General features: G+C 43.0%; 1 protein-coding gene and 1 long non-coding RNA gene across 25 annotated transcripts in view; one reads left to right on the forward strand and one right to left on the reverse strand.

The window, feature by feature from the left end:
• The window catches only part of LOC147571616 (uncharacterized), a 624,145-nt gene that overhangs the window by 125,600 nt on the left and 476,813 nt on the right, over positions 1 to 21,732 (forward strand). The gene's annotated exons all lie outside the window — the stretch shown is intronic.
• LOC147571618 (uncharacterized) lies at positions 1,177 to 8,718 on the reverse strand. The gene is made up of 2 exons (XR_015247219.1): positions 8,629 to 8,718; positions 1,177 to 1,343 (listed from the first exon to the last, which is right to left on the reverse strand). It is a non-coding gene; the product is annotated as an uncharacterized LOC147571618 (long non-coding RNA).

A 21,732-nucleotide genomic window follows, 5' to 3' on the forward strand; every position in this document is an offset into this window, starting at 1 on the left:
GTCGTTTTAATTAAAAATTGTCAGTTGAACCAAATCAATTAACCCTCCCTGTTTCTGTAACAGAGGCTGCTGGCTGTGCCCCAGTAATTCCTTTTCCTTTTTTTTTTTTTTTTTTTTAAGTAGTAATAGAACTGGACATATGGCCACTCAGAATCCTGTCTACATTTCTCAGCCTTCCATGCAGCTGGTTGTTGCCATGTGACTATGTTCTGGCCAGTGAGATGTGACATGTGCGATTCATTTGGGGGTTGTATCTTTAAAGGCGTCGAGTGTCTGTATCATCTCTGCCTTCTTCACAGTGGCTGGTGGCCGTCTTCTTCCTGAGCAGCTGGCTGAGATGAGATGGAAGCTGTGGGCTAGGGATGGCAGAAAAAACGTGGTTCTGATGATTGTAGGGCCACCTTAGCCGGGACCACCTACGCAAATTCATCTATGAGGAAGAAATCAAGAAAGAAATCAACTTCTTTCTGGATTAAGCCAATCTCTTTTAGATTCCCTTTGCACACCATCCTAAACTGATACCTTCCTCGGCCTTCAGAACCCAGACTGTGTAGGTCATAGGTCTGTATCGATGGAAAGTTAAGTGCTTCCAGCAGCAAATAGGAGCAACCCGGGCACACATGGGCTTAAACAGTGAAACAAATTTGTAACTCCCAGAACATCAAGTTCAGAGGTAGGGCACAGTTTTTGTGTTGCATATTTAGCAGCTCAATAATATCAGTAAGGCGTCAATGTGCTTCTCCCTGTCCTCTGCCATACCTGATATGAGCTTACTCTTCAAGCCAGTTGCAGATAGGAGTGTTCCAGATCTGAGCATCATGTCCAGACAGGACAACATTCATAGGGAAAAGAGAGACCATTTTTTCTGAGCTGCCTTGGGAGGGCCTAAAATTTCCCAGACGTATCTTGCTTCCCCAGCAGTCTTCCCTTCATGTTTCAGTAGCAAATTTTGACTCACATTCCTGACCCGGGCACTGACAAGGAAAATGAAATTATCCCTAAGGCAAACGGGTGCACCACAGGGGCTTGAGTAAGGCCTGTATCTCTAGCTGTGTAGAGAAAGGGGTTGAGAAAAAAAAGAACAAACCTTGGAGGTTACGATTGAGGAAATGGATGATGGGCAGGCCACCAACAGTGTGCACTACAAAAGGAAACATTATAAAAGGATCTGGAAAAAAGTATGAATGAAAAGGTTTATACCGGAAATTTGCCGCAAAATAAGATGGGAAAGGGGATGTGGTTGGAGTACAGACAAAACAAGGCTATCCATGAGTCAATAATTGTTGAAGTTCATGGGCGTTCGTTATACGTTCTTCGCTGCTTTTGCATCTATTCGAAATTACCTGTAGTTAAAAAAAAAAAACAAAACTTTAAAACAAATAATCCAAGCGAAGCAAGAAAAGAAAGAGCAGCGTGAGAAATTTTACCTATTTTCATATTAGCAATAATGGGATCTAACATTTAAGTGTTTGCTCTTTGACAGAAGCTCTAGTAATCAGCATAGAATGGCATAGGCTAGGAAGGTAACTTATTTACTGGTGTGGCTGGCACTTGCAGAAACAACTTCAGCCTTGGTACGTGCATCCTTTGGTTGTACTTCTTCCGCCTGTGGGCTCTCTTTGTGCTGTGGTCCCATTTTGTCAGCATCCCTCCCTTATCTGCGAGTGATACGTCCCAGGATCTCTAGTGGGACAGTAACAAACGCGCCGTTCTCTATGTTTTTTTTAGTACATACCTCACTAGGATAAATTTAATGTACAAATTAGACATAGTAAGGGACTAACAGCAGCAATGATAAAATAGAACGACTATAAAAATATACTCTAAAAAAGGTTATGGGAATGTGGTCATTCTCCCAAAACATTTTATTGTACTGTACTCACTCTCCTGGTGATGGCGGGAGTTGGTAAGATGCCTATGCAATGAGATCAGGTGTGAGTGAGTGACGGAGGCACTACCCTAACCCTAACTTCTAACCCTAACCCCTAACCCCTAACCCTTACCTTAACCCTAACCCCGTAGGTTTCAGTTACTGTTGACTTTCCGACAATATGTCAAGAAGATCATCCACTTCAGGACCAAGGCTGAGTGCAGGTAACTGAAACCTCAGAAAGCAAATGCGGATGATGGGGGACTTCAGTAGTGGCAGCAGTAAGTCCCACGCTGGGATCCCATTGACGCAGTGTGAATCCCATACCCATGTCTAAGCCAGTCATGTCCAGGAGAGTGTGGTGCTCTGAGAGACCAGTCATATTCTCCCCCTGGAGCTGAGAGTAGTCTCATTCCAGCTCAAACGCCATCGACTGGGAGAGACTAATTTCCTGTAAAGAGCATCAGGACAGCATGGATACTGGGCAGGTGAAAATACCAGGTGGCCATTGTGCTTACATTATTGTTTTTATTCCTACTGAAACCCCTGGGCACCTACTGTGATTACCCCCATTTTACGGAAGAAAACCCTGAGGCTTAAGAAGTCAAGTGACTTGCCCACGACCACATTTTTAATGATAAAACTGGGAGTCAAAGAATGAGAGTTTGATTTAGGGACCACATGCCCTACTGAACGTCTGGCTATAGGTTTCCAAAGTCAACTGGCAAACAGTGAGATCTCATTAGTGAGGATGGTGCAGCATAGTGGTTCCAAGCATGGGTTCTGGAGCTAGATGGATTTGGGTCCAGACCACAATGCTCGCCACTCAGGTGCTGGGTCTCTTAATTAGTGCTCAAGGTAGTATTAGTCTCGTGCCAGAGATGGGGCAAGTTGAGATCAGACGTCCTATGTGATTTGCCACGATGCAGAGCCAGGGCTCTAGTCCCTGTCTCACTGGCCCCAAAGCCCAGAATCTGCCCCACCAGTGTGATTCACACTGCATCCACGACTGCAGGGGAGAGGGGTGAAGGCCAGTAAGGCACGTTCTAGGTCCTTAACTTTCACTTTTCCCGGGAAGTAGCAATTTAAAAACCTCTTTTCGAGCCTGGAATTCTACATCAGGTTTTGCTTTTTAACAGAGTTCTCTGCCTTTCTGTTTATTTGTTTTAACTTTGAATTATGGAAACGCCCAAATACAAAATCCATATATCTTCATCTGTGTACAACAACAAAATCCATATACAAAAGACTAAATATACATGATGGGCATCCCTGTACCCAGTCACCCAGCTCCAACTTTATCTCATGATCAACTGTGCTGTCTCAGTATTTCCATTCCCCCCTCATTGTTATTTTGAAGCAAACCTCAGATAGAAGGTCATTTATTTTGTAAATATTTTAGTGTGTATCTCTAGAGGGTAAGGTCTCTTCTTCCACAATGCCAATGTCACATCTTTAAGTTTAACAATAATTTCTTAATGGTGTCATACATCCAATCAATGTTTCCCTTTATGTTTGCCTCATGGATGATATATAATTTTTTTGTGGATTGTTTGAATCCAGATCCGAGTAACATCAGTCCATTGAGATTGGTTATGTCTGTAGGGCCTTCTTTTTTTTTTTTTTTTTTTTTAATTTTACATTTACTGATTTTTAGAGACAGAGTGAGGCAGAGCACGAGCAGGGGAGGGGCAGAGAGAGAAAGGGACACAGAATCTGAAGCTGCCTCCAGGCTCTCAGCTGTCAGCACAGAGCCTGATGCAGGGCTCGAATCCACGAACCGTGAGATCATGACCTGAGCTGAAGTCAGATGCTCAATCGACTAAGCCACCCAGGCGCCCCGGGCCTTCTTTAATCTGTCAGTTTCCCTTCTATGTCTTTTGTTTTCCCCTTGCAATTTATATGTTGAAGAAAGTGAGTTATTTGACCTGTAGAGTTGCTCACTGTCTGGATTTTGCTGATATCATCACTGTAGTATAATTCACTGGGTTCTTCTGTTAATTGGTCATTGGTTATTGGATGTAGGGGTTTGATGAGATTCTGGCTCAATTTTGGTTTTTCAAGAGGAATTTATAGATACAATCTTGTTCCCTCAGAAGCCTCATGGTATGGGAGGGGTCACTCTGTAATGTTGAAAGACATCAGAATAGTGGTTGCATAGGAGTAAGAAGAATGGAATGACCAGGAAGGGGCCAGAGGAACTTTCTGGGCTGATGGACATGTTCTAGATCTGGATGCAGGTGTGGGCTACTTAGATGTTTGTGTTTGTCAACACTTACTGCAGGTAGATTGTGCTCAGTTACAAAGTAAAAGCTTAGGTGCTGACACTTTATTGGAGAGTTCAATCCCAGGGACCAGGGGTGAGGCAGGGAAGGAGAGAAGGTGAATACAAACAAGCCGGCCATGGCTTTGTGACAAGCTGATCACTTGATCTCACAGGGATGTCCTTGAAGAAGAAATTACCATGCCTCAGAATAGTACAGGTGGAGGGAGGAAGTAGACTTTGCCTGACAGTACCCTGAGAGGCCAAGGGGGATCCATGGTCATGAGTACCTCAGCCTGTGGCTGTGACAGAGGCAACAGCACCTCGCTCTGCGGAAACTTTGTAAGCCATTGCAAGGGCCACTCAGGCCAGATACAAGACCCCTGGGTAGATATTGGGTGATGCATAATTGACTCAGGGGTAGACACACAGAGGTCTTTTGCTATGGTTAAGGGTAAACCCTCCAGAGCCAGATTGCATGGGTCAAGATTCTGTCTCTGGCATCTACCAGTTAGGTTGCTTTGGGCACGTGACCTAATGTCTCTAAGCTTCAGTGTCCTGGTTGCAGATGCCATTGGTGCTCCGGGGCACACACTGACAAAGCTCTTTGTGTCTTTCATCTGAGGAAAGTCATTCTCTAGTCATAGGAATGTGCTCCTGTAACTGTGGACAGGCCACATATGCAGGAGGGAGAATGAATATCTCCAGGCGTGACCCTCAACCAACACGGGATGGGAGCTATGAGATAAAACTACTGCTTCCTTGTTCCATTGAGGGAGAAGTCGGAGGCATGCTCACAGAGCCTCTCAGAAAGTTCCCAGAGATTTTGAGCCCTGCTTATTCACAGCCATGACCAACTCGAAATGCTCTGTGTACTGGCTTCATTCCTTTTCCTACCTCGCTCCCTCACTCCCCTCTCAGTGCTTCTGGGAACATGTTCCCCCCCAAAACTACTTATCCCCACTTCCTTGTCTTGGGGTCTGCTTTTGGAAAAACCCAACCTCAGATCATCAACCATCAGCAAAATATTGTAGTGATCAATTGAGATAATAGAGATAAAGCCCTCAGAGCAGTGTTTGCTTCTTAGTAACTATAAAATAAATGGAGCAATTATTCTATTTTCCTTCAAGGTCACCACCAAGGATGACCGTTCAATTTATCATCCAGTTGAGACATGTTAGAGATGAAAATGAGTGCTATGTGAGTTAGTAAGAGACAACAGGTGGAAACTGACACTATCCCTAGAAAACCAGAAGGTATTGTCATGCGACAGCCATGACCTCAGCAGAAAGGAATTCTCTATACAAAGGAATTATAGCGCAAACACTATAAATGCTTCTCAACTGAATTGTTTCATAATTTCACATTATTATGTATTATCCTTTCTTAAAGTGAAGGATCACCTGTATTGTATCACTTTAGTGCCCAGAAGGGATAATATTAAATTTCTCATTTGCAAGTTAGCAGTAGAATTGTCCCTTACAAAGAACTGACAAGGGATGTCACGCACAGGAAGAAGTGCTTTAAGATCTAAACACGATGAAAAGAACTGTTCAATCTTCTCCTAGAAGAGAATTGAATTTTGAAAGAGTAAAAACTTCATATGTAGGAGGCTAATACCCAAATGTGATGCGTTTGAAGGAATATTAAAATTACTGTCTAAATAGCGTTGACTGAGAATAGCTACTTCTCACAGTGAGTTAAGAAATGTAGAATCACAGCCCCCAGTAGGAGCTGGAAGGGGCCTTGTTGCCATCTAATCTGATGGTTGCCTTCTAGGTCATTGGGAAGGGCTTTTGTAAATATGCAGAGAATTGGTTCTTACCCTACGGGGGCCACACGTGGCCTACAGCGGGAGTCCTCAAACCGTGGCCCCCAGGCAAGCTGGCCATATCCAGCCATGATCATTTGCATATATATCATGTATGGCTGCTTTGACTACACAATGGGGGAACTGAGTATGAGCAGTTGGAACAGCGATCATATACAGCCTGCACAGGCTAAGATATTTGTTCTCTGGCCCTTTATAGAAAAAGTTGGTTGACTGCTGGCCTAGAGGATTTAGCTTTCCAGAAGATTCTGGTGCACAACCAGGGTTAGGAATTACTGATGACAATTTGTGTCCTTCATTCATAGAAACAGTAAGCTGCAAGGCCCAGAGAGGTGAAGTGACCTGCCCAAGGTTGCAAAGCCAAGACAAGACTGAGAAGCTTCTTACTGTTTAAGCCCCATTTTCCTAGCACAGAACCCTCTGTCTCTAATGATAATCCCAGCTTCTGTTAAAATTCAGCCTCTTCACTTGACCACTGTGGAGCTCAGCTGACAACAGTTTCCTGGCCGACAACATTTGATGATGAATAATACAGTGAATTGGCTCGTCATCTGGCATCGTAACTTTCCCTCATGCCGGAATGCTTTCCTTTGTCACTGGTACCATCTGGATAGAAAACTGTATGGAATTTCCAACAAATGGCATTTGATAGACATGTGCCTGCCTTGGAAATCTCTGAAGTGAAAGTCTTGTCTAGCGTGACAGGGTCATATGTCCCGAAAGAGAATCATTTATTCATTCGTTCAAGCAATCAACAAAACATTTACTGGGCACAATGCCGGGCACAGGGAATTTAGTGTCAGTCTCCATGGATCCTATAATTTGATGAAGGAGGCAAACAAACAAACAATAATAGACAACTCATTAACTAAATAGATAAGTATGTAGATAGAAATTGATGACTGTGATCTCTGTGAGTGTTGTAGATGAGACACACTACAATAGTAACAAAAAAAAAAGGCAACAGTTATAGTGCTTATTCAGCTCCAGGCACTCCTACCTGGTTTGTATGTACTGATTCATTTCATGTTCACAAAAGTCCTGTGGTGGTAGCTGCTGTAATGTCCCCCGTTGTACAGAAGGGGAAACTGAGGCACACATTGGTTAACTGGCTTGTCCAAGATCTTATAGCTAAGAAATGGTGAAGCCAGGATGTAACTATAGACAGTCTAGCTCAAGAGTCCCTAACTACTGTGTTCTGTGCCCCCCAGTAGAGGGATGCAGACCTAAGAAAGCGCCTTTTAAGCTGATCTGGTGTCGGGGCACCTGGGTGGCTCAGGCGGTTGAGTGTCCGACTTCGGCTCAGGTCACGATCTCACAGTCTGTGAGTTCGAGCCCCGCGTCGGGCTCTGTGCTGACAGCTCAGAGCCTGGGGTCTGCTTCGGATTCTGTGTCTCCCTCTCTCTCTGCCCCTCCCCCGTTCATGCTCTGTCTCTCTCTCTCTGTCAAAAATAAATAAACATTAAAAAAAAAGGCTGTTTTAAGCTGATCTGGCGTCTTTGGCAATGCTGGGCACATAGATAGTGAACGTATGAATGAATGAATTAATGAAGGTATAAGTATATCTATATACATATATGTGTGTTCATAAGAATTATGTCTGGCATAAAATGAACGGTTTCGAGACCTGCATTACCCGTGCTCATTTTCTTCCTTTCGGAGTGTTTGAGCTATTACCAACTATTTCAGCCAAAACGCTCCTGCACTCTCATATGAAAGGTGAAATGCAATAATTAGATAGAGCTCATTAAATCAGTTAAACTATTCTGAAGTAGGAACCAGAGAACCATAATTTAGTAAAATGTTTGAAGTATTAGTATGCAGTGAGAATAATAAAAATAAGAAGTCAAACTTACAAGATTGCTACAAGAAAAAAAGGCGATCAATCATAAACAGAAGCCCTGAAACTGTATTTATTGCCTTTACTTTGCATACACAGCATTGTGCAAAAGTGCACGCATTTGGGAGGAATTGAGCTGATTCAGATTCTCGGGGAGTGCTCATGCCCTCAAGGTTTCTAAGGTTCTGATTCTCTGAGGCTACTTTGGGGGAACCAACAGGCAGGCACTCCTTAAACCAATTTCAAGTGGCATCCTTGTGAAACCAAAGCTGTGGGTCTTTGAAGCAAGTTAGAGTGCTTTTGCCACCGAGTAGAAGAGCCACACTGTCCCTGGTTAACAAGAACAGATTCTATCAGCCTCTGATAGCAAGGATGTTTCTCGGAGCCATGTTTAAATCTTTATGGCCAGCTTTGGTCTTCTCAGTAATCAACACCCCGAAGGTGTCCAAGCACCTGCTCACTTCCGGGGATATTTAACTCATATGAGATGAAAGGAGAGAGTGTTTGCTGAACATGTATTTTTTGAAATCTTCAAACCTTTACCGTGGTTTGCCAGCCGAACACATCTCCACCTTCGTGTTCTGTCTTCGCAAACAGCGAGGATCAAAGCCTTTTCCCTCTCTTTGTCTAATTCCACTGTTAGGGCCCCGTTTACACGGTGTCCTCTCAAAAACCTCATGCTGAATCATCTCAGACTAGGTTCGTGAAGGCCAGCAGAATATGCCACCCCCAAATATGCTGCTTTGGTATATTAATTATTTTTGAGCTGTAGGTAATTGTAAGGCAGCGGATACAGGGAGAGGCTTTCTCGGAACTGCCCTTACCTGCCTTAAGACAAGTTCTCTTGAAAATTCCAGCTGGCATAGGTGCTTCCCTGGGAGTTTCACCAACCAGGGAAGATGGTCTTCACCACTGCAGAGAATGCAGAGGAGACTGGAGGTCAACACCACACCCATATAGACTTTGTCACAAACTCTCATACCTCCTCGTGAGACTACCTCATAGCTTCTAAGCACCCATTCATGTTTCCTACAAATTATTTGCTGTTCCTGGAGGAGCCTCCATGCCCCGCCCCTTTCCCTACTAAGATGATATCTAAGCCTGAATTCTAAGCTACTTCTTTGAGTGACTCGTTTTTCCCTGGGTACCTCCCATGTTTGCATACAGTATACCTGTTAATAAATTCTGCTGGTTTTTCTCCTGTTAATCTTTCATTACAGGGGTCTCTGCTAAAAATTCAGAAAGAGGAAGATTATTTTTCCTCCCCAACATTAATCTTTCTTATATTTTCCTATACTCTCATAGTATAGTGGGCTTGGTGACTGTTAAGCATCTTGTGTCTTCCACGGGTATAGGCTGTGTTTCTGCAGTTCATTTTGCACCTAGCGTGTGTGTGGCCCAATGTAGAAGCCTACTAAATAGATGTACGATGAGGGAATGTATTCTAGAAACGGATGAACTCTGTTTCACACCATCTTTGAGAGCTTTCTGGGGCTCTGTGGTATAATTCTTTTTATTGGTTTTATATTTGCTTATGCGCTCTCTTAGTTTGAGTTCCTCTGAAGCAGAATCTGAAACAAGATTTTGGGTGCAGGAAGTTAATTTGGGAGGAGATTTCCAGGAAGAGGGAGAGAAGGAAGAGGGGAAGAAGGGAAGGAGAAAGGGCCAAGAAAGATGGCCTCTCTGGGCAACTGGTGTTCATCTCTGCCGGGATGCTGGGACCCAGAAACTGGGGCATTTATCCACTGATCCCTCATTGCTGAAGGTTGTCCCCAGGGGCGTTACCTTCTGCTACCTACTTTGGAGGCAGAAAAGCAGAGAGGTATGCATTTGATGAATGAAGCGGGAGCTGTCAGCATTACCAGAAATGTCCATCTTGGCTAAGACTAAAACCAGGGCAATGTGATCGAGGTGGGAGACACTACAAGTGTCCAACTACTAAGTCAGAAAACCTCTTCCCTGAACACATTTTGTAATCTAGACAGAAATGGTGCACTGTGCTTTGGAAGGAATGAAGTGGATTATTGAAAAAAAAAATTTAATGTAAAGAGAAACTATCTAGATCACAGTGGGGACCAACATTAATACTTTTTTAAGGAACGTGGCCCTGGGTACTACCCTCTCCGCCTTGGCCATGTTTTGGTTTTACTGGAATGCGGTAATAATAGGGAATGTGCTGAAAGGGGTGCACCCTGTGACACCAAGAAGGTGTCCCCTTGCCTGGTGAAGCCTGGGAAACAGGCTGCTGCTATTTATGTCGACTGGAACTTTATTTTTGCTGTCTTTCCTTTCAACATCACTTATTTTCTGTTTTTTATTATGTAAGTAAAGCATGTTTCTGCTGGAAAATTTAGAAAATGTAACAAAGAGGAAAATAGGAAACAAAAGCCATTATTATATTTCCCTTGCCTCAATACAGTGAACCTAAACCTTTTTTTGCATTTCTCTTTCAGTGATTTACCCAATCATTACAAAAATGTAACCATACTTCATACCACATTTAACATTTTTCACTTATTGTGGACATTTTTCTTTTTCCTTTTTTAAAGTAGTTTTGTTTTCAGTTTATTTGGAGAAAGAGAGGGAGAGAGAGAGAGTGGGGAAGGGGCAGAGAGAGAGAGAGAGAGAGAGAGTCTCAAGCAGGCTGTGCACTGTCAGTATGGAGCCTAATTCCAGGCTCAATCCCATGAACCTGAGGTCATGACCTGAGCGGAAATGAAGAGTCGGACACTTAACCGACTGAGTGACCCAGGTGCCCCTCTTCTTCTTTTTTTAAAATGTTTACTTATTTATTTTGAAAAAGAGAGAGAGAGAGAGAGAGAGAGAGAGAGAGAGAGACAATGAGCAGGGCAGGGGCAGAGAAAAGGAGAAAGAATCTCAAGCAGGCTCCATGCTGTCAGCACAAAACCTGATGCAAGGCTCGATCCCACAAACCGTGAGACCATGACGTGAGCTGAAGTCAAGAGTCAGACTCTCAACCGACTGAGCCCCCCCGGCACCCCTGTGGAAATTTTTTTATATTGATAAATATGGATAAGCAATTCCTTCCCTCCCTCCTACTCCCCTTCATTCCCTCCTTCCTCCTTTCCGGCAATCCTTCCTTTCTTTTGTAAAAATCATTCTGATTTTTGTTTGGTTACAAATATAATTTGTGTTCAGTGTAAAAAAATTGCACTTATACGTATATGCATGCACACATGTATACAGACAGGCACACACACACAGATACACACATACATATATGTGTGTTAGACCACTCAGAAAGAACTACCATCTAGACCAAGGGTCAGCAAACTGTTTCTTTAAAGGGCCAAATAGTGAATATTTTCAACTTTTTTTGGCCATGCAGTCTCTGTTGCAACAACTCAACTCTGCATTCTAGTGCAAAAGTAGCCATAGCTAACATGTAAAAGAATGAACATGGCTGTGTTCCAATAAAACTTTATTTACAAAAACTGGCCACTAGTCCAGGGACTGTAGTTTGCTGAGTTCTGCTCTAGGGAAAAATAGTAATAACATACTGCCAGAAATACATGTCTTTTTTTTTTTTTTTTTTTTTTTTTACAAAAACAGAATCATACTACATAAGCTATCTTGTATGTATTTAAATATTTATGGGTGTCTGTTATGTGCCAGCTCATGGAAAGTAGTGTAGACAGTGGTGAACAAGACAGACCGGAGACTCTGCTTTCATGGCGTTTATTGCAGGGGACACACTGTGAACGCAGTAAGTGCTCTGAAAGTCATGCGGGCGGCTGTGTTAAACGCTTTCGTGTATCATAACTTTTGCTACAAATTCCCTATTCATGGGTGTTTAATTTCCTTAATTGCTTCTGTTGTAGATTACACGGTCATAAGAATTCTTGGAATTAAATCTTTATGAAAAACCATCATTTTTTACTTAGGCTGAATTCCTTAAACTGGAATCGCTGAGTCAAAAGGCATGCGATTTTTTTTTTTCAGCCTCTTATTTGCTGGGCATTGCCAAACTACTTTCTAGAAAACTTACACCCGCTTAGACTTTCACCTGGGCTGACCTTTTTTCTTTCTTACTTCCTTTGTGCAACAAATTGAGTTTCATGAATCGACAAAGTAAAATGAAAGTGGCGTAAATCCAAGCCATGAAACAGAAATGAAGAGATAGGGAATCGTTTGAGGGAGAGGAGCCCTCTTTCAGATGTTTTGTCTCTGGGGACATCCTGTGATTTGATCCCTATATAATGGTTAGAATTAAATCTCAGAGGTTCTTTAGAGCTAGCGGACATCAGTTATTAACTGCCTTCACGATGTGCCAGAAACTATGCTCAGCCCTTCATCTGCCTGATCAGAATTAAGCCTCAGAACAAAATCGAGCTGAGAAGCTACAAATGGCCCGATGGTGGAACAGGACCATGACCATATCTCTTTGAACTAGAGGAGAAATCTCGAGCTGGCAGCCTTGTGGTCAGTTTTCTTTGGCTCACACAGTGTGGCCCCGTACAGTGTGTAAAATTTTGTTGACATAGCTCCAACCATTTTAAAACTGGAAAATGTCCCATAAAATCCCTTCTCGAGACTTTGCAAAATTTGCAAGATCGAGGCACACCAGGGTCCCATTCCCGCTTGCTGAAAGTTGAGTGTGTCAGAGGGTTTTGCTCCTTCTGCACTGGGACTTACATTCTGGTAAAGATATTATTGAGCTAAGATTAGCAACCCCTCTGAATTCCATCCTCTTTCAAACCAGTAGTGACTTTACTGTTGGGACAGGGCAGAGGTGTGGGGACAATGCGTGTCCTGCCTCCTCACCCAATCCACGCCTCTTATGTAGTTGATTGCCTGAGTTTGTGGTCGTACTGTTAATCACTGGGCTGTGGAAAAAGACAGGACTAAGGAGATGGAGGCTGATGTAGGTCCAGCCACCACTGCGACCCATCATGGGCCCTGGTGGTGGGGACACTTGAACTGTTAGGTGAGGGCACACCAGCTGTTGGGGGACAGTGGGCAAGATGACTCTTAGTTTCTCGGCTTCTGCCTCTGTCCTCTTATGTACTTCTTTCCCATTTGTGCTTTGTTCATCCTCCAGATTTTTTGTCATACGTGTCACCACCATACTTGGCCACGTGGAATAGGTCTCTCTACTCCATCTCACCTTAGAAAATAGACTTGGCCATGAAGGGCACACAAGGAGTCAGACCATCGTCTCCTCCCCTTTCCTCTAGTATCTCTCTGCCAAATGGCACTCCCCACAGCCGGGCCCTGTGCCCACCTGTCCCCTGCTTGGAGCCCAGGCACAGACTGGTTTCCTGCTAGGAATGGTTCTGGCATTTGCTTAGCTCGTAACTCTGTATGGCTGGAGAAAAACTGGGGCTCTGCAGGCCTCGTGGCTCTGGGAGCCAGAGCTGGGCTATCTCAGGTCTTTACCTGGCATTGTATCTATTTGTATGTATCTGTATACAGCCATATTGTGCAAAGAAGAAATTGCCGTTACATATATGTGCTTCCCATACCCTAAGCAGTATGCCAGGTAAGGGCGGTGCCAGGAAGGAAAGGACAATCTGAGAGTCTGAAGGTACCAGCAAAGAGCAAGAACCAAATCTGAGTGCGGTCCCTGCAATAGCGGGAAGTAGATTTAGGGACTCCCTGGGGCCAAAGGAGCCAGGAGAAGGAGGCTTCTATAAGGTGCTGCAGCAAAGTCTCTGTGCCAGGAGGGGGCACATTCCTGCCCCACTTCCCCCATGAGCCCACCTGGCAGCCTCTGTCTTCAGCAAACTCTCTCATCTCCAGATTTCTGAAACTGCGCTCTCCAGTATGGACGCCATTTGCCACGTGCAGTACCGAGCACCTGGAAGGTGGCTAAGCCAAGGTGAGCTGTAATGGAAGTATAAAATACACAGACGGCTCGTAGACTCTGTACGTGCAAAATATCACATTCATAAACTCATAATGGTCACATGTTGAAATGATCATATTTTGGCTATCTTGGGGTCATATATGCCACTAAACTTGATTCTATCTGCTTCTTTTTACTTTTATTAAGTGGCTACTGACGTTTGAAAATTACCCATGTGCCTCTCCTTTGTGGCTCATGTTCTGTTTCTGTTAGACGGTCCTATTGTACAGTGCTCCCTGACTCAGCCACGTCAAATGTGCTTCTTTCTGGCTTCGCTCTGTATTTGTTACATGCAGGCACACTCACACATATGTGTGTGTATATATGTATAATAGAATAGATACTCTCAGTCTCCCTAGGTATAAGACAGGACTCATGTTTCCTTACTCTGTGTTTTATCACTGCCCAGGTGCCCCTTTTGCTATTAGACAGCCAATGCATGTTTCATAATGATGCTTTCATGCATTTGACAAATATATATGGAACCTCTACTCTGGGCCAGGCTCCCCTGGGAACTTAGTAAACTTTAACTCAATATCTGACCTAATACCCACAGGGTAAGAGTTATTAGCTTTGTTTCACAAATCAGGAAACAGAGTAGCAAGTTGGAAGTGACTTGCTCAAGATCACCTACTGTGGCAGGAAACAGGATTCCAACACGCTTTGGTCTGGCTCCGAATCATGTCTCCTTTCCACTTGAACATGATCATACTGCTGAGGATTCTTTAGGCCAGGCCACTTGCCCCCTAAACCCTGTCTTCTTATGTGTCTATACATACCTATTACATGCTTGTGAATGGTCTGTCTTTCCCAGGAGACTTCACAGGAGGATAGAAACTACTCTTCTGAGCACTGTTGCATCCCTGGGGCCTCGCTCTGTTGGACATATGAAGGAATAAATGATAGTCCCTTCTCCTCCCCACCATTACAAAACTCCTGTTGATTTCCGTTTTCCCTGGAGAGGATACAGATAGGCATAAAACTCTATAGCCATTTTCGCAGCAACTGTAATGTTGTAAACATTCATTTTGTATTTTATTTATTTAGAGCTCCATTATGCAAAGAAAGAATCATTTATGTGAGAGTCTGGGGAAGTAATCTCTCTTTCCCTGCTGGTCCCTCTTTCTGCACGTTACGTTATCTCAGACCAACATGACAAAACCCAGGCACGTGTCTTTTGTCAAAATGGAATGTGCATCCTCACAACAGCTGTGTGTTAGATGTTGCCAGAGCCTTGGTACCAACCTAGGACTGTGGGCTTTTCATATGATCTCGGCATAACTTACTCATTATGGAAGTGGCGAATGGATTGTAACACGCCAAGACCACTTAATGGTGGTAAGACGGGAAACCATCCTGCCCACCAGAGAAGAAAGGCAGCCAGGCATGAAGAGAGGAGCATCAAGCTGTAAACCATAGGAGTGGTCACTGGTCTCAGCTTTGCCATTGATTCTCTCCCCGACCTTGGATGAGCCGTGATTCCTCATGTTGTGAACCTTAGTTTTCACATCTATTAATTTGAGGACATTAAAATAGATCAGAAAGGATAGCAATGTCTACATCTACCCTGTGTAACTATTGAGGACAGGAGAAAAAAAAAAAGTCTTGGGCAAAAAAATCATAAGACTCTGGAGTCTGAGTCCGAGATCTGAATTTAACACCCGGCTCCTCTCAACTGGTTGTCTGACCTCAAACCGGTCATTTCACTTGTCGGGGCCTTGATTGCCTTTTCTTTGTGTAAAATGTGATCATTAGACTGAATGACCTTTTTTAAAAAATGTGTATTTATTTTTGAGAGAGAGAGACAGAGAGAGAGAGAGAGATAGGATGCTAGTGGGGAAGGGGCAGAGAGAGAGAGCAGGAGACACAGAATCTGAAGCAGGCTCCGGGCTCCAAGCTTTCAGCACAGAGCCCGATGCAGGGTTCAAACTCATGAACCATGAGATCATGACCTGAGCCGAAGTCAGACACTTAACTGACTGAGCCACCCAGGTGCCCCCGGACCGAATGATCTTTAAGATTCCTTCGTGGTTGGAAATATGTACATGTATTTGGGTAGAGATTAGAGGGTGGATTTTGGTAGATGCATTCACTAGCTTTTGTCCTTCCTAGGAGGGGACCATTATTTAGGAATCAGAAAATTTTTTAGGGTCACATGGTGTAAAAAGTGTACAGTGATTCCTGTGTGAATGCTCTGGAAGCAAATTAATCTCCTTTTCATTAGAGCCATGAGTTCCTCTAAACAAATGAGTCACAGCAAAATTTTGGTTGTCATCATCAGAATCTTCATGCACAGGTTGACCTTCTATATACAGTCCATTTCTGTCATGTCTGATTGTCTAGTCTACATTGAGTGGTTATGTAGTGTTGAGGTTGTGTAGGTTATGTTAGAGTTAAAATACATGGTCTTTTATTAAGTTGGTTTCATTTATAGATCTTGAGAGGCCTTGGGGTGATAAAAATCTGAGTTATGCATTGCATTAAGCAGAGTTATATAAAGCCTGTTGAATATTAATTTTGTAATGATTCACCTTACAGTTTTATGAGACTAGATATAAAAAGATACTGTGAATAATTGAACCTATGGCCTATAAAATGAAGTCTAGAGAAGAGAGAATAATGAGAAGTGAAGAGGGCCAAGCCTTTTCCTTCTTCGCTGAGATCAAGTTAATTTAATCTCATCCCCTTTCTGCAAATTCAGGCTTCCTGGTTTCTTAGAGCATTAGATGAATGTGCGGTATAGAATACAAAGCTAATAAAATGTGGATCTTTTCTACCATGTTATTGTTTTCATTAGTTTTAATGTGTCCTCTAAATATATTTTAACTTTATAGTCTGAATATTTTATATATATCCTCTTCAGGTTGCGTTTTTCAAAACTGCTTCTAAAATAAGGCAAGTTCTTGCACATAAGAGATAGAAGTACTTATATTTCTTATCTTTCAAATTGTATTTTGTGTAAGTTATACAAATGGGCAATAAGCATGTGAGAAGATGCTCGATATTATTAGCCTCAAGGAAATGCAAATTCAAAACGCAATGAGATACCAGCAAATACCTATTAAAGTGGCTAAAATTAAAAGACTGACAATACCGAGTGTGGGTGAGGACGTGGAGCAACTGGAACTCTCACACACTGCTGGTGGGATTTAAAGTGGCAAAGCCATTTAGAACACACTTTTCAGTTTTGCTAAAATTGAAAATGCCCTTATTAGAAGACCCAGCCAGTCCACTCCAAGGTATTACAGGAAAGAAATGAAAATATATGTCCATGCAAAGGTTTGCCCTGGAGTGTCGATACGGTTGCCTTTTTTGTAGCTCTAAACTGGAAACAATCCAAATACCCATCAGCAGGTAAATGGATAAACCGTTTGGGGTCTAGCCATACGATAGAATACCGTAAAATAAAACAAAATAATTTAAAGGAAGAACAAACTATGAGTATGTGCAACAATATGGATGTAGCTCAGAGATATCATGCTGAGCGAAAGGAGCCAAGCACGCAAAATTTAGACTATAGGATTCAACTCCTATGAAATTCTAGAAAAAGCACACTAATATCTAGTGACAGAAAGAAGAGCAGTGGTTGCCTGGGGCAGAGGTAGGAAGTAAGAGGGAGGATATCGTACACAGGACCATAATGGAACTTTTCAGGAGATAGAAATGTTCTATGTCTTGGTTGTGCTGATAAGTACAGAAGTGAATATATGTCAGCATCTGATGAACTGAACACTTAAAGTGGGAGTATTTTATTGTATGTAAATTATACCTCAGTAAAGTTGATTTAAAAAAAATTTTTTTTAATGTTTTTTTTATTTATTTTTGAGACAGAGACAGAGCATGAACGGGGGAGGGTCAGAGAGAGAGGGAGACGCAGAATCCGAAGCAGGCTCCAGGCTCTGAGCTGTCAGCACAGAGCCCCACACGGGGCTCGAACTCCCGGACCGTGAGATCATGACCTGAGCGGAAGTCGGACGCTCAACCGACTGAGCCACCCAGGCGCCCCTAAAGTTGGTTTTTAAAATGCCTTTTGGGGCACCTGGGTGGTTCAGTCGGTTGAGCGTCTGACTCTTGGTTTCCGCTGAGGTCATGGTCTCTGGGTTCGTGGGATTGAGCCCCACGTCGGGCTCTGTGCTGAGTGCAGGGCCTGTTTCTGATTCTCTCTCTCCCTCTCTGCCCCTCCCCCACTCACGTGTGCATGCACACTCTCTCTCTCAAATAAATAAACTTTGAAAAATAAAAAATAATAAAATGCCTTTTGCAGTATCTTTCGTTGGTTTATGAGTATACTCCCTAAACACTGATCTTCCAAGATTTTGATGCCAAATCAAGTTTCAGTATTTACTCATTGTGAGATGGAGTCTGATACACACACATACAATAAAATCGGTGTAACAAGTATTTGACCAACCTTTAGAATTGCCTCAAGAAACAAAAGAGATGACAAACTGGTAGAAATGATTTATAAATCATGATACTGTGCAGAAAATTGCCTGTTGCTAACCCTCCGTAGTTCACTCTGCCAGTCAGAGTGAAATTACCTTGGTATGGGGCGCATGTAAAATTAGTTGAACCTCTTATCTGGGCCCCAAATGAGCTCCCCCCCCCCCCCGCCCGATTGAATGCCTGGCTAGTGTACAGACTATCCTAGCAGATTTCCTTAGCATTTTAAAAATATCCACCTGCCTCAGGCCATGTGACACAGTGATCCACCCACTCACACCGTAAACCCTTCACTTCCAGCGTTGACAAGCTACACAATCATTCCTCCAAGTCAAGATACACTGTACGAGTCAGCTTGTCAACGAGGTTTTAAGCTTCATCTGACATCTCCCAAGAATTCTCTGCTTTCAGAGCAATGAGCTCTAAGTTGGAGGCTCTAACCTAATTGTGGGGTAACGATGAGGATGTTCTTGGAGAAGCATAGGTCTCTTCTGCACATTAACAACTTGTAGCATGGGCAAGTAATTGCGTTTTGATTCTGAATGGACAGGGAGCACTGAAAAGTTGGATCCTGCTTGAATCTAAAACAACACATACATTCATTTGACAGAAAGTCATTTAAAAAAATTTTTTTTAACATTTGTTTATTTTTGAGAAGAGAGAGAGCGTGAGCAGGGGAGGAGAGAGAAAGAGGGAGACACAGAATCTGAAATAGGCTCCAGGCTCTGAGCTGTCAGCACAGAGTCCGACGCAGGGCTCAGACCCGTGGACCGTGAGATCATGAGCTGAGCCAAAGTCGGACACTCAACCGAATGAGCCACCCAGGTGCCCCATTGACAAAAAGTCATTGAGTACTGTGTGCATTGTCCTGGACTCTGGGGGTTCAGCAGTGAATAGGACAAGCAAGGTCGGTCTCCTCCGGGAGCTTACGTTCTAGTGGAGGGGTGGGTAGCCATCAAGTAAACAATGGAATTTCAGGATCGTACGGGAAATACGCAAGGGTAGAGAATAACACAAATGCAGGTTGGTACCATACAGGATATAGTGGTCAGGGAAGATCCTGCATGTTGAGTTGGGAAGATGAGGTGGAACCAGCTGTGTGACAGTCTAGAGAAACAGTAATCTGAGCAGTGAGGACAGTAAGTGAGAATGAGCTCGGCAAAGTAAGGAAGGAAAAGGAAGCAAATGTGGGACGTATCAAGGGTGGAAGAAGGTCTGTCGTGAAATGACGCTTCAGAAGTGGAGAGCAGATAAAACTTAAGTTTTATTCCATGAACATGAGAAGATATCGGGGCACCTTGGTGGCTCAGTCATTAAGCATCCGACTTGGCTCAGGTCATGATCTCACCGTTCATGAGTTTTAGTCCCACATCCGTGTACTCAAGCCCCACTTTGGGTGAGCAGGATTTCCGCTTTGAGTGAGTTTGAGCCTTGCTTTGGGGGAGCCCCACTTCTGTCTCTCTCTCCCTCTCTATCTCTCTCTGCATCCCACCAACTTGCACCCTCTCTCAAAAAAATAATAATAATGAGAAGTTATTGAAGGGCTTTAAGCAGGGGGAAAAATTATCTGATGTGTAAATATGGCCACTACGTGAAGAAGGGATTGTCTTGGGTCAAGTGGGGAAATTAATAAGAAGACTGTTGAAATAGTCTAAGGGAAAGATGATTGTGGCTTGGACTGGACTGGTGGCATTAGAAATAAGGAGATAGGAACAAATTGAGGGGCGGACCATAGTGGTAGTGCTGCGAGGGTTGGAGCAATGGGAAGTGGTAGGGAAAGCATCCATAGTTTGATGGTCTGAGCAACTAGTAGCTAATGGAAGTCTTTATTAGGAGACCACCTACAGTGATTGGTTATGGTGTCTGTATCCTTGCTTTGCCTTTAGGACACTGACCAAATGACTCTGAAGATTGAATAGCAGTTAATTATTTGTAAACATCCTGTGAATGGAACTCAGGTTGCAAAGACTCTGTTATCTCTCATCTGTGATTTTCCAGACATGCTAATAAATGAGTGCTGGAAATGTCATGATTTTCTAATCACAACCTTCTTTTCCTAAAAGCCATTTCAGTCAACATCCATCATCAGTTCAGAGCAATATCCAAACTCTAGCTCTTGTTTACTGCTGGTATGCCACTATTCCCAACACACTCACTGCCAAGGAAGTACTTTGAGGAGTTTACTTGTGCTCTGGAAAACTTTTAGGAAGGTTGCCTTTTTTTTGTTAATTATGGCTCGGGGATTACTTTGTCAGAAACTCGGAAGCCCAGGAGTCTATAAAAATTACAGGGTATTATTAAATATTTAAATATTGCTCATTTCTCCATGTAGTATGAGATTTGGGCTGAGATTGAATCTTGGGCTGTTTCGTTTCCATGTTTACCATCTTGCATAGAGTCACAGGTTCAATTTTGCCTATTGAGCAAATTTTAAATTTGCTTCAAACAAGCAAGAATGGCATTAAATTGCCTTGACCTAGGCGCGTTGAGATTTTGTTGTTTCTCTGTATTCATGGAGAGTAGTGAACGTTAGCACTGAAACAGAAGCATCTCAGTTTGTGAAAATGCTGTTGGAGTAACGATGAGAAAAATCTTTTTAAATGTTTTGGATTATTTTCTTTTGCATTATAAAAATAACCTAAGCCCGTCCTAGAAAATTTGGAAGGTACAGGATCAAAATCAGCCATAGCCCAATCACAAAGAAATCCATGTGATGTTAAAGTTTCTCATAAAATGTTAGTGTGGAAAGGGGCTTGTTGGATTATCTGGTCCAACTTCTCATTTTGCACGTGAAGAAACTGAGGTGCGGGGCAGTGTGGAGTTTAGAACCCAGGTTTTCTCAGTTTTGAGCTGTTTTCCTGATTGCTGATGTGGCTTCACAAGCAGTCTAGATTCTTGGGGTCTTAATGGAGGCTCAGTATCTGCCACACCCTCTTTCTGAGCAAAGGGGTTGTGACATCTTAACACTGGGCATGCACGTGGCTCCATCTGCCCCCTAGTGTTCAGGAGGATGCATGGTCTTAAATAAGGATGGTGTTAAATGGCCTTGACTTGGGGAGCATTTCCCAAAGAGTGGTTTTTGAGCCACCTGCATCAGAATTATCTAGGATGCTTGTCGAAAATGAAGATTTCTGGGACCCACCCCTGGTTTGTGAAATCAGAACCTCTAGAGGTGGGAGTAGGAATCTGCTTTTTTAACAAACTCAGATCCACTGAAAAATAATACTTTGTCAATAAGAATAAAACTTCCCATATTGAGTCATTCAAATTCTCTAACCTGTGATAGATAGACGATAGCTAGATACATACATACATACAAGTAAATGGGTAAAAAGTTTCTGACTCCACACAAAGAAACTGTCGATGGTTATCTCTTGGGAGTAGAAATAGGGTGAATGGGAGAATGAAGGCTTCTCTGTTCCATATAAGCTAGAAACCTGGTTTTCAGAATACAGATGTGTTTGGAATTCCCTTTATAAGTATGCCTATGGTCAAGCTATTTCTTTGAGAGACTAGAAATGTCTGCAAATTATTATTTATTTGCTAGTATGTGGCCAGTGGGAGAAAGGGAACACTTCGCTGATATAAGAGGACATAGAAGGATCAACCAGGGGAC

Source organism: Puma concolor, unplaced genomic scaffold (assembly GCF_028749965.1).
Source record: "Puma concolor isolate L17-30 unplaced genomic scaffold, mPumCon1.1.hap2 unalloc_scaffold_14, whole genome shotgun sequence".
Taxonomy (NCBI): Eukaryota; Metazoa; Chordata; class Mammalia; order Carnivora; family Felidae; genus Puma; species Puma concolor.